Raw genomic sequence first — 13,001 nt, 5'->3', positions numbered from 1 at the left:
GAAAGTTGCTACTGATTTAAAACTGAAAATTAAAAAGAAAAACTAGGAAATGGTATTAACAATGAAAAGAAAGTGTAAAGTTGGAACAAACTCCCCTGAGTCCTGGCGGTTGTAGACGATTCAGCAATAAAATCCACGCCGGTAATGGAATGGATCGGGGAGAGGTAAGCATCTTCATAATATGGCCATGAATGTGCTGAGTTGCTTCCTTAAAATTCTTCACCTCCTTGGATGGTATCTCAGGTGGTCGAAGTCGACTCAGTAATATCTTCCACCCTGGAGGTGGAACTGCAGTGGGTGATGTGAAATAGAACTTCCTCTGACATAATCTCTTCAAGTATTCTCTCTGGTGGTCGGAGAAGATTCAGATGGAGCACCCACTTTGGAAGCTCGATTGTTGCTTGAATTGTTGGGGCCTTTTTCAGCATTAATGGAGACTTTATCAACCTTGGAAGTGTGCAATCTGATGTTTCAAATAAATCTGCAAGGCCAAAGACAGAACCAATCTTCCACACGCATGTGGAGTAAGAAAAAATAGAAATAACAATATCAAAATGTGTAGGGCATGCATAAAGAAATGACTCACATCCAACAAAATCAAATACCGGTACCTCTATGATATTTTCTGAATGATGGGCATGAATACTAACCATGGATGAATAGGAGGTACCTGAAGCATGGCAAATACTGGAGTGATCACAAATAAGCCCTAATTGCTGATTATGTGTGGCTCCAAAACTTTATCCTCCTCAGATGAGGTTTCCTGCTCTAACTCAAGTGAATGCATACTAAAAGGAAGTGATTCTCGGGGTATTGCCTCCATGCAATCCCCTACACTCATACATCCATCCTCAAAATCCTCTGATACCTCAATCAAAAGTGGTGGTCCCTGGGGCTCAGTGCAATCCCCTACACCCATTTGAACATCTTCAACTGCAAATGCATCAGAAATAGGTTCTATATCATCTTCCTGAATAACCAATGCATCCTCTCCATCATCCAAAATGAAATCAACCTGTGCCTTTGTGTTTCTTGAATTTTGTTCACAATTAATTGCTGTAAAATCCATTTCAGGGCTGATTTGTGTGGGAGAAGGAGTTGCTGAAATTTCTTCAAAAATTCTGATTCTTGAGTGCTTGATCTTTGAGCTTGTATTTGGTTCATGCTACTTACAAGTTGTCCAAGTTGCCTCTCAAGATTTTGCAATGTTGTAGCAGCCCTTTGTTGAGCTTGTTGTTGCAGTAGCATTTGTTGCATCATCTCCTCAAGCCTTTGTTGTTGTTGAATAAACTCAATAGAACTTTCATATTCTTCTTGGTTTGAATGCGTTTTGTTGATCTTGAAAATAGGTGGGCTGTTGAAAATTGCTTGAAATCTGTCCACTTTGAGAAAATAACGATTGACATTGATTTTGGGCTTGAAATGATGCATTTTGATGTTGGAAACTTGCTTGAAAGTTCAAGGGAGGTTGCTGAAAATTTGTGCCTTGAAAACCTTGATTTAGGGGCTGTTGGAAACCACCATAAGGCTGTGAAAAATTCTGGTTTGAAGGCTGGAATTGTGCTTGCTGAAAATTGTTGAATTGAGGTTGTGAATGATGAAATTGGGGCTGAAAATTATTGTATGGTTGCTGAAAACTTTGTTGTTGTTGATATGGTTGCTGAAATTGATTTGATTGCTGTTGGAAACCTTGTTGAAACTGCCCACTCTGAAAATTCTGATTTTGAGGTTGAAATTGATGATCCACATGTTGAAAACCTTGATATGGCTCCTGCAAATAAAAATTTTGCTGTTCAGATTGTTGATAAGATGGTTGTTGATAAAAAGAATTTTCATACATTTTAGAACCCAACAATGATCCAAGTAACAGTAAAAGAGATTATTCATAAGCTCAAATCAAACAATTCCTACTAGTTATTCCCCGGCAACGACGCCAAAATTTGACAACCCTAGATTTGCTATGTGTCACGAGTAGGGTTGCAAATTAGAATTTATAAATTTATCGAAAACCCACAATAAATACAAACAAATGAAGTATAGGGGCCTCGAGTCGTATTTTTCCAAGGACTAGTAGACAATTGCTTAAATTGAGCTTGGGTGTGTCGTTCTTTTTGGGTTTTCTATAAAAATGGGGGTTTTGGTGTTTTGGAATGAAATGTAAATTTCAACAAATGAAATGAATTTAAATGCTAAAAATGAAACCTATTCTTATCAAGCATGAACCCTAGAATTGCAAAAACCTAACTAACACTGTAGTAAATGAGGAAGAAACAAATTCAACTGTATGAACTAAATCTAACTAATCAAATGTAATGAGTTTCAAAAACATAAATTCCTACAGCTAATCAACCAACAAAACTAATAAACTTTGGCACGGAACAGTAACCTTGGCACGGAACAGTGCCAAAGAAGAAGTGCTCAGCTTACCCGAAGCAATTGGAAAATCAAGAACACTTCACAGCAAGTTTAAGCTACAAAATTCAATGGCTTAAACAACTAATTCAAATTCACAATGACAAGGACTGATTAACTAAAAATCTGAACAAACAAGATTCAGAAAGAAAAATTTCAGAAACTGAAATCAGGAAACAGAAAATGCAGAATTGCAGAAACAGAAAACTAGTAAACTGCATCCAATCCTCCTTCTTCCCTTGTTTCTCCTCAACTGGGTGTCAAACAGCTGTTGAATCCATTTGGAGTCTGGACGTTGAAGCTCAACCTGGTCTCGTGTGTTTTTCTCGCTGCCCGCACCACAGAAAAGTCAAAAAAACCCTCTCCGGCCAAGAACAGGTTGCTGGCACGCGCTAGTTTGAGCTGGCAAAACTGGATTCCTCTCTTCTTCTTGCTCCGATGAATTGATGATGATTCCGGGATGTGCTCCACGATCCTCAGGAGAACCCCTCAAAGGAATCGTGGGCTTCGGATTGTGTTGTGCATTGGCCGGAACACGCCGAAACAGAGGTTTTGGCCGGCGAAGACCCTCGCCGGCGCGCGTCATCCAGCTGCCGGAATATACCCAATCGGCCGGCTTGAACTCCTCAGGGATCAAGGATTGCAATGGAAAAAGATTGGGTGGATGGGGCTGCCCGTGGAGTTACGTCCGTGAGCAGGGGAAGCTGGCGTTCGGGAAGATGAACAGTGGCGCAGCCACTGTTCATCGATTAAGGTTTGATTATATACCTTCTGATTAATCAAGAAATCTGGGCCGTCCATTTCTGATCTGATGATCAGGCTTGATCTAGGGCTTTAGGGCAGCTTAGGGCTTCCAAAAATTTGAGGGATCTTGATCGGGCTTGATCTAGGTCATGTCCTCCATGTTGGCTTGATCAATTTGGGCAAATTGGCTCGATTTGATCGCGATTGAGCTCGATCTTGATCCGATTTGAGCCCTACAATCAATTAAACTCAATTAATGTAAAATTTGCCATTAAATCACAGAAATTATAATCAAACCTTCAATTATACCACATGACACAAATATAATCAAATTGATTCATTTAACAATTTATTTTCATGCAAAAATTCAAAATTGAATCGATTAAAATGCATAAAACCCCTAACTCATCATTATTAACTATGTTCGAATGTGTTAGACTTTGCTTAAACTGAAGTTAGGTTTATGTCTTGTAGAATAGTAAAACAAAATTTTGAAAATTCATCATTTTTAAATCTATTAGAAATATTTTTCAAAATATTTTCAAAAACTAAGTATTTTTGAAATTTTATTTTCAAAAGAAACAAAAAAAAGTTTTTACCTTAGACTAGGTGCAAACCCCCTAGAAAGCATGTTCCTATAGATCTAGGTGGATATCTCACAAAGCACACTAGCTACCTTGTTTGTGATTTTCAAACTTAGAACAGTGTGAGATGTATAGGCCTCTAGTCTAAGCAAAAGATGCCTTAAGTCAGTGCATCAAACCAAAACTTAGACTTTAATTTCAAATTGATCAAGTTAAGTGTCCCAAAAGCAAAAAAATAATTTTTTAAATTAGGATGATACACTTAAACTTGGCTAACTGGATCAAGCTACTACTTTCTAGTAGTTAGCCAAAACCTAAATTGGACACGTGCCCCAAAGGAAATAATTTTTGTCTATCTATTTTATCTATTTATTAAGCTTGGACTCTACCCAAAAGCCCAAATATTTTTGATTATGTCAAAGGGGGAGAGAATTGAAAAGGTTTAAGTTTAATAAGTAAAGGTTAATAAGTAAAAACTTAGAAAAAGGGGGAGAGTATTGAATTCCTTGAAAAAGGAGGAGAATAATGAATTCAGGGGGAGTGTTGGAAAAACACACGTGCTTGCACGTGCATGCATTTTCTTAAATGTTGATTTATATTTGTGAGTTATGTTTTAAACTTAATTTGAAACCTTAAGTTGTCATAATCAAAAAGGGGGAGATTGTTGGTACAGAAAGTACTAGTAGATCAAACCTGGGTTTTGGTTATGGAACTATGTTCAAGTTAAGTGTATGATTGGCTAATCAAGTTAAACTGAGTATGCAGGAGATACAGGTTAAGTCCTAATGGAAGCTAGGCATGAAATCTTGGCAGAGTCAAGAGCATCAGGTGAAGTCTGGGCGGGTCAAGAGGACCAGGTCGTAGCAGAAGTCTGGGTTGGTCAGGAGAACCAACCGCAGCAGAACTTTGGACTGATCGGGAAGGATCGAGTCGCAGCAAAAAACTGGGCTAGTCGGGAAGGACCGAGCCGCAGCACAAACCCTAGGAGCCGAGGACAGAGTCGAGCAAAAGTCCAACGAGTCAGGAGGACTCAGTTGGCAGTCAGGTAAATTCTCCTGAGTGGAGTGGGTCAGGACGCGTTTCCGAGAGGAACAATAGGCGTCAATCTAACCTAGGGTCTCACCGGAGACCTGAAGTTAAGACCCTTAGTTGGTTTTGAGAACCGGCTTAAATTGATTATACTTTGCATGTTATTTTGCTAATATTTGTTGCAGGAAGGAAAAATTGGACGAAAGTGAACTCCGGATTGAAAAGCTGAATTTTCGGGTCTGGAGTCGACTCAGATGATGGCTGGAGTCGACTCCAGCTGAGTCAGCCGAAATCCAAAAGTCAGCAAGTCATTTTTCCGCCAGATCGGTCTGGAGTCGACTCAGATGTGGTTTTGAGTCGACTCAGGCTGACACAGAGTCAAGGGCTTATCATCGTTGACGCCACAGCAGCTGGAGTCGACTCAGGAGGCAACTGGAGTAGACTCAGAGAGGATAACGGGCGGAAGCGATAAAACTCCATCTGCCACGCCAGCTGGAGTCGACTCAGATCGGCATCTGAGTCGACTCAAAAGAACTATAAAAGGCAGACACGAGTAGCTGCCGAGCAAGACTTCCAATTCTGCATCCAAACTCCATTCTCGCTACTCCCGAGCTCTCATTCTTCGACGTCGGTACCGTACACGATCCAAGCAACTCGGAGTCACACCGAGACACCGAGATCTTTCTCCGGGGAGCTTCCGTGAACTTCAAAGTCGGTATACGTTTATTTTCTGTACTTTTAATTGTACCGATCTTTGTAAAAGGGTTTTCAAATTTGTATTTGCGATTCACTTGCTGCCGAAATGGGCAAGTGCCTTAGTGGATTTGCCTAAAGGAAACGGTCAATGACCGTGGGCCTTGGAGTAGCAGTCTAGCGTTGTGAACCAAGTAAAAACAAAATGTGTCTTTTCTTTTTGCACTTACTTTGTTGTACTTCTTCTTTTCTTTCGTACAAATTCTCGTTAACGCTTCCGCGCGTACTCGTAAGACTTAGAAAATCGAAAAGCGTGAAATACGCTATTCACCCCCCCCCCCCTTCTAGCATGTTTTCGATCCTACACTTCAGACAATGTCCATTCACTTTGAATGTCCTCCCATTCATTATGTCCTGCAACTCAATCACTCCATTGGGAAAAATATGAAGAGTATGGAAAGGACCTTCCCACCTAGATCTCAATATCCCTAGAAACCATTGGAGTCTAGAGTTATATAATCAAACCTTGTCACCTACTTGACATTTCTTCCGTATTGTATGCTTAACATGATATACTTTGGTCTTCTCTTTATAAGTCCATGAGTTATCGTAGGCTTCAAGTCTTAGTTTCTCCAATTCTTGGATCTTTAATTTCCTCTCAACTCCAACCAAATCCATGTCCAGGTTACAACACTTGACTGCCCAGGATTCTTTGATACAAAATATGTAATGCTTGAGTGGTTGTCTTAATGGGTCCTTGTCCTCCTCTAAGAAGATTTGATGAATACAAAAAGAGGAGCTGAGGCCAAGGCCAGGAATATCTGTAATGGTCCATTCGATGTCTTTTTGATACTGCCTCAAAAGATTCAACAATCTTTCCTCTTGATCTGCCTCGAAGTTCTCAGCAATGAAGACTGACTCTTTCCCCAAGTAGACATACTTCCAGTGATCTGGTGGGGGTTTTAATTCCATCTTTAGAGGTTGAACAAGGGATGCAAGCAATTTTTCAGGACCTGCTTCCACTATAGAGATCCCTACACAAGCATCAACAATGTCATCAGTGATACAAGAAGAAGAAAATTGTTCCTCACTTAGCTTCCCAATGTCATCACTTAGCTCCTCCTGTTGATGGCTCATTTCTATTTTTTTCGCAAATGAATCAGCATCTTCTTCTACAAGTTTGAAGATGGCTTGGACCTTGTCATCTACATCTGTAGGGTTATCCTGCATCCAATTGGAATCAGTGATAGAATGAGAATCATCTATTACCTCAGAGTTGATATCCAGTTCAATCATGGAGGTATCTGCATCACATTCTAACTCATCAAGCTCAGGAAGTCCTTCTCTCTGGGGTAATGAAATTGGCACTGGTTCTGGCTCTGGCTCTAAATTCTGTATAATGATGACAGGTAGCTGCTGATCTTCTCCTAAATAAGCATACTTCAAATGGTCTGGCAGAGGCTTTAAATCAGGCTGAGTCTGCTCTGTAGATATTGGTGATCCCTGTGACTCAGTGCAATCCCCTACACTCACATATCGTTCCTTTAATCCTCTGATAAATCAATCAATAGTAGTGATCCTTAGGGTTGAATGTCATCCCCTACACTTACTTGGTCAACTCCATCTAAAGATGAATCAGCATCAAGCTCCATGTCCTGATCAGACACATCAATGGGATTCAGAATTGATTGAGATGCTAGAGATGGAGGCTCCTGAGACTGAAGTTGATTGTTCTAAGACTGAAGCTGACTAATAACAGTACCCATGTGACGCATTTGTCTTTCTAAATCTTGCAAGGCATCGTCCTCCCTCTGTTGATGTTGTTGAAATTGTGTTTGTTGCTGTAAGAGAAGTTCCTTCAGCTCTTGCAAGAAAATGTCTGAGTGACTTGGTCGAGGAATAGGATTGGAATGTTGGTCCTGTGGAGGCTCATACCGAATTGACTGTTGTTGTGCAAAGTTGGGTTGCTACTCAAAATTGCTTTCATATCTCAGATCTGAGTAATCCCTCCAGCCAGAATTGTAGGTAGATGACATTGGGTTGTTCTGATACTGAAGGTTACTCTGATACATATTTTCTGATGCCACTTGATCTGAGAAAGGAAATCTATCATATGGTTGTAGTGAGGGGCATATATTAGTTGAATGCGTTGCACTAGCACATATTTCATAAAATCGCATCTGTTGAGTTGTTACGCCATGAAAATTTTGGTATTGCCAACTCTCTGATCTCAGCTCGAAATTTACTTCAGGTTCAGGATATTGGATGTAAGAAGATGGATAAGCCAAGTCTGGTACTCTGAAAGTACTGTTGTTATTGTTGAGGTTGTTGTAGAAGGTCATATTATTGTTGTTGAAGTTGTTGTGGAATGTCATGTTTTTGTTCACTAAATTCCTCTTGGCTCTCTGTAATGTATGAAAGGTTCTGATAATCTCTGGATTGTCTTCAAGTAATGGCTCCTCAAATATTCATGTCATGCACTATAGTCTTATCTGAAAGCAAGCAAACAAGACACAACAAGGTATAGAAACAGTGCACTGCAAATTCAAGTATAGTAAGGAATTGAAGCACTGAATGAATTTTTTTAATTTTTGCGACCACCACAGCAATAAAAGTAGATGAAAATGAAATTGCGAAATAAAAATAAAATTTTTGCAAAAATAAAAAGGTGGTCTAAATGAAGGAATCCAAAAATGCAAACTTGGCCTTATTTCACGTCAATTGGAGTCAAAATGAACAAATTAGCACTAACTAGCACTAATTGGATAGTTTTGCCCCTAGCAAGCAAAGTTCAAAGCAAAAATAATCTAGAACTACCTAAACACCGCTACCAATCCCCGGCAACGGCGCCAAAAATTGATGCGTGGCTCAGATTGTCGTCTAAATGAGCACGTCAATTTAATTAATACCGAATCCCCTAACTAAAGTAGTATAGGGCAACTCGAGTCGTCTCCCAACGATTGTAGACGGTGTGTGGTAATTCTAGTGGTTATTACAATTGGGGATTTGGATTTTTTTTCTCTTTTTGGTTTGGATGGGGGGGTTGTTGTCTTAAGTTCTAATTCTAAACAATGAAAAGAACACTAAGTATCAAGAACAAATTGCATTAATAAAGTAAAGAGTGCAACAAGTAAATAAGTGCATGAACAAAGAAACAAGCAAGAGAAATCTAAGGACAAACAACATTCAAAACTGTAAGGGAAAATTAAACAAACACTTGGTATGCCAAAAGTCTAATCTATGCTCAGAAATGGAAGAAAAGTAAATCTAATGATTCTCCCTAAGGTTCTCGCCGAAGGTGGATGCAAAGCGAAGCGGACTCCACGAATGATGCACCGAAGGAAGGAATCTCCAACTTCGAAGCAATCCGGAGAGGATGTGGATGGATGAGATGACGTGAAGGAGAAGAAGGTCCTCTTGCTCCTTGATGGATGGAAGGTGGTCGGATGGAAGAAAGGAAATCTCCTAGCCTTCTTCTCCGGGGCAATGAATGGAGATGGTGATGAAGAAATGGAGGTAGGTGGCGGCTAGGGCGAATCCCGAGGAGAGAATGACTTTTCTCCATAAAAATCAACTTTTATACCCCCAAAAGTTGCTCCGCGACACGGCCGTGCCTCAAGGCACGGCCTAGGGTAAGCACCCCCCCTGTCTGAAGAGGCACGGGTGTGCCTCTTAGGTACGCCCCAGAGTGAACACGCCCTTGTGGAAGAGGCACGGCCGTGCCTCTTAGGCACGACCCCAAAATAGGAGGTTTTATGTAAGTGATGCACTTCTGTCCCTTTTATCATGGCATAAATGCCGAATCTGTCTGAACCCCCTAAATCAAAGTTGTAGAGCTTGAAGTTATCTTCATTTTGGTAGGTGGTACAGTCTAAATTTCGATCGGAGCAAAAAGTTATGGTCATTTTAGTTTTAGTCTGCAGAGTAGTCCAACTGAGACACGGCCGTGTTTAGATCCTGGAAAAGTGAGGCACGGCCATGTCAAGAGGAGGCACGACCGTGCCTCCTAGGCACGGCCTGGAGAAGTTGCTTTTCTGTAAAATAGGCACGGCCGTACCTATTAGACACGGCCTAGAGAGGGTGACCTTCGGTAAGATAGACACGCCCCAGATTAGGAAGTATTCTATAGAAGTGGCATTGTGGGGCCTTTTATCATGTCTTAAAGAAGGAATCTATGGAAGAACCCTGAAGCAAAGTTGTAGATCTTGAAGTTTTCGTCATTTTGATATATGGCACATCCTATGGTTCTGTCTGAGTTAAAAGTTATGGCCATTTTAGTTTTAGTCTGCAGAGTAGTCCGACTGAGACATGACCGTGTCTTGACCCCGGGAAGATGAGGAACGGTCGTGCCTTGTGAGACACGGCCTGGGCAAGGTGAGGCACGACCGTGCCTTGTGAGACATGGCCTAGAGAGGTGGATCATGACCTTGGGAGCCTCTGAAACACCCCAAATGACCTCTAGACACTTCCGAATGCACTCCAACTTTATCCAACTTCATAGCTCTTTGAGTATCCTTCAAATATACATGAAAAATGTTAGATTCAACCCAAAATTTGTAGGAATATACAATATGGGCTAAAATAAGTTCCTACTCGCAATATGTGTTAATATTCAATAGTTACACAACGAGAGGGTCAAAATATCAAGTTTTAGAGCCAAAATAAACTATGAAAATGAGTGTTATCAGTGATTTTTGACCAATCGGAGTTAGGTTCACCCGAACCCGACTCCGGCCTTTTGCCCTTCGAGCGTGCTTCCTCTCGGCTTCTCATCCCTCGGACTTCGTGCACATCCTTCTCGCTCCACCGACGTACTCTTCCATAGCTTCTGTGTCCCTCGGATTGCACCGAGCCCGTCGGCTCACTTTCCCGTGCAACCCTTCTCATCCGCTATGTCTTACGCTCGACTTCCTCCATACCTAAGTTCTCGCACACTTAGCAGAGGAATTAGAACAACGTAGGACCTAACTTAACCTGGTTGATCACATCAAAACTAATCGGGGCACCAACGAAAGGTGGGGTGGATAAGGAAGGAACCAGCTTCCATTGTAGTGAGATCGGACATTGGAAGAGAAAACTGCAATCTTTACTTGGAGAAAGTTAAGAAGAAAAGAAGTGAGATTTCTGCCTTAGGTATATATGTTATAGTAGTCAATCTATATATTTCTTCATCATGGGTATTGGATATCGGTTGTGTGCCACACATTTGTACCAATGTGCAGGGCCTACAAAGAACTAGAGCATTGACAAAGGGCGAAGTGGACCTACGAATAGGCAATAGTGCAAGAATTGCTGCTATAGTTGTAGGAGCATATTTTCTATCTTTGCCCACAAGGCTTGTCTTAGAACTAGAGGAGTGCTATTATGTACCTACTTTAACAAACAATATAATATCTGTATCTTGTTTGGACAAGAAAGGTTTTTCATTTATCATAAAGGATAAATGTTGTTCTTTAATGTTAAATGATATGTTCTATTATAGTGCACCACTTATGAATGGACTCTATACTCTAGACTTAGATAATCTAATTTATAACATAAATACCAAAAGGTTCAAATCGAATGATTTGAACCAAATATATCTCTAACATTGTCGCCTGGGGTCACTTAAAATGAGAGTTGCATATCCCAGCTCCATAAGGAAGGATTACTGGACTCATTTGATTTTGAATCATATGATGGATACGAATCTTGTCTTCTAGGCAAGATGACCAAGACTCCATTTAGTAGACATGGCGAAAGAGCGACGGACTTATTAGGACTCATACATACTGATATATGTGGCCCTTTCAATGTCGCTGCTAGAGGAGGCTATTGTAGGATCTTGTACGCGCTAGAGGGGGGGTGAATAGCGCGTTTCGCTTTTTCACGTTCGTTCAATTCTATCAATACCACTTACAGCAGAATTAGAAATAAAATGCAGGGGACTCGCGAATTTACTTAATTCCTAACTCCCTAGGGTTAGTACGTCCAATGCCTAATTCGGGAGGCGTCCGTCCACTAGTGGTCTCATTTCTGAACGTCGTTCGAAGGCGGAGAAACTCGTCTTACAGTCTGTAAATCATAACAATGAAATAAGAACAGAAAAGGTATGCAATAATAAAATCACCAAACAATAGCCGCTGTCTGGAAGTCCGAGCGTCGTGCACTCCTCCTAGATCTTCCCCGGTTGCACGTGTTTGGCTCCATTCGCGTTCAGAATCACCACTGGATGAAGAGGGGAATTTCTGGAATGAATGCCTTGATTGTGCACGTTCACCTTCTTTTATACTGATCTTGAATCGACTCAACTCTCCATCTGAGTCGACTCCAATCGACGTGGCAGATAGAACTTCTTCCCGCTCGTTTATCCACTTTTTAGTCGACTGGACCTTCAGTCGACTGGGTTCCAGTTCCAGTCCCAGTCGACTGGATCCTCTGGACTGGTTGGTTTGGCTTTACTTTGTTTGCTTCACTTATGTTTTCTCCATCTTGCTTCCATCTCCTGGTTCCTGCAAGACAAACATGCAAATATACAAACAATCCTAAGCCTTATCTTGTGGGTCTAACTTAGGATTTCTACCAAAATCCTAGGTTAGTCTAATGCCTACTGTTCCACTCCGGGAATGTGTCCTAATCCACTCCACTCTAGAGAATTCATGTCAACCAAGTTCTCCAGACTTGTTGGACTTTTGCTCGGCTCTGTCCTCAGCCCCTAGGATTTATGCTGCGATTCGGTTCTTTTTAACCAACCCAGACTTCTGCTGCGACTCGGTCACCTAGACCAGCCCAGACTTCTGCTGTGACTCAGTCACCCAGACCAGCCCAGACTTCTGCTGCGACTCGGTCACCCAGACCAGCCCAGACTTCACCTAGTGCTTGGACTCTGCCAAGACTTCCGCTTGATCCTCCAAACCAGGACTTCCCTTTGCCTAGCCTACAACTAGGACTTTCCCTTGCCCAGCTTCACTCACCAGGATTTCCCTTGCCCAATCGTCCAGATTAGGACTAGGTCTTCTCGCTAGTCATCTAACTAGACTTTACTCACTTCCACACATCCAAACATCAAGTCCTGTTTGGATTAACCCTTGGTCAAACTAACCAGACCTAGGTGTATTGTCAAACATCGAAACTCTAGGCAAGATCTTAGTGCATCTTGCACCAACAGCTATCAGTACTTTATCACTTTTATTGATGATGTCAGTAGATACGGCTATATGTATTTATGAAACACAAGTTGGAATCCTTTGAAAAGTTCAAAGAATTCAAGAATGAAGTACAAAACCAACTTGGCCAAAAGCATTAAGATGCTTCGATCAAATCGAAATATAGTGAATACCTAGTCAAGAGTTTCATGACCATTTAGTTGAGTGTGGGATCATATCTCAACTCACTCCACCTAGAACACCATAGTGGAATGGTGTATCCAAGTAGAGAAATCATACTTTATTAGATATGGTACGATCGATAATGAGTTAGACTGATCTACCTACTTTTTTCTGAGAATTCACTCTAGAGACGGCTACCTTCACATTTAACCACATTCCATCTAAAGTCATC

Source organism: Curcuma longa, chromosome 1 (genome assembly GCF_044706935.1).
Source record: "Curcuma longa cultivar G26 ecotype Majalengka, Jawa Barat chromosome 1, ITB_CL_G26_1.1, whole genome shotgun sequence".
NCBI classification, from domain to species: Eukaryota; Viridiplantae; Streptophyta; class Magnoliopsida; order Zingiberales; family Zingiberaceae; genus Curcuma; species Curcuma longa.
The sequence above is the reverse complement of the archived record's forward strand: the minus strand, read 5'-3'. Positions refer to the sequence as shown.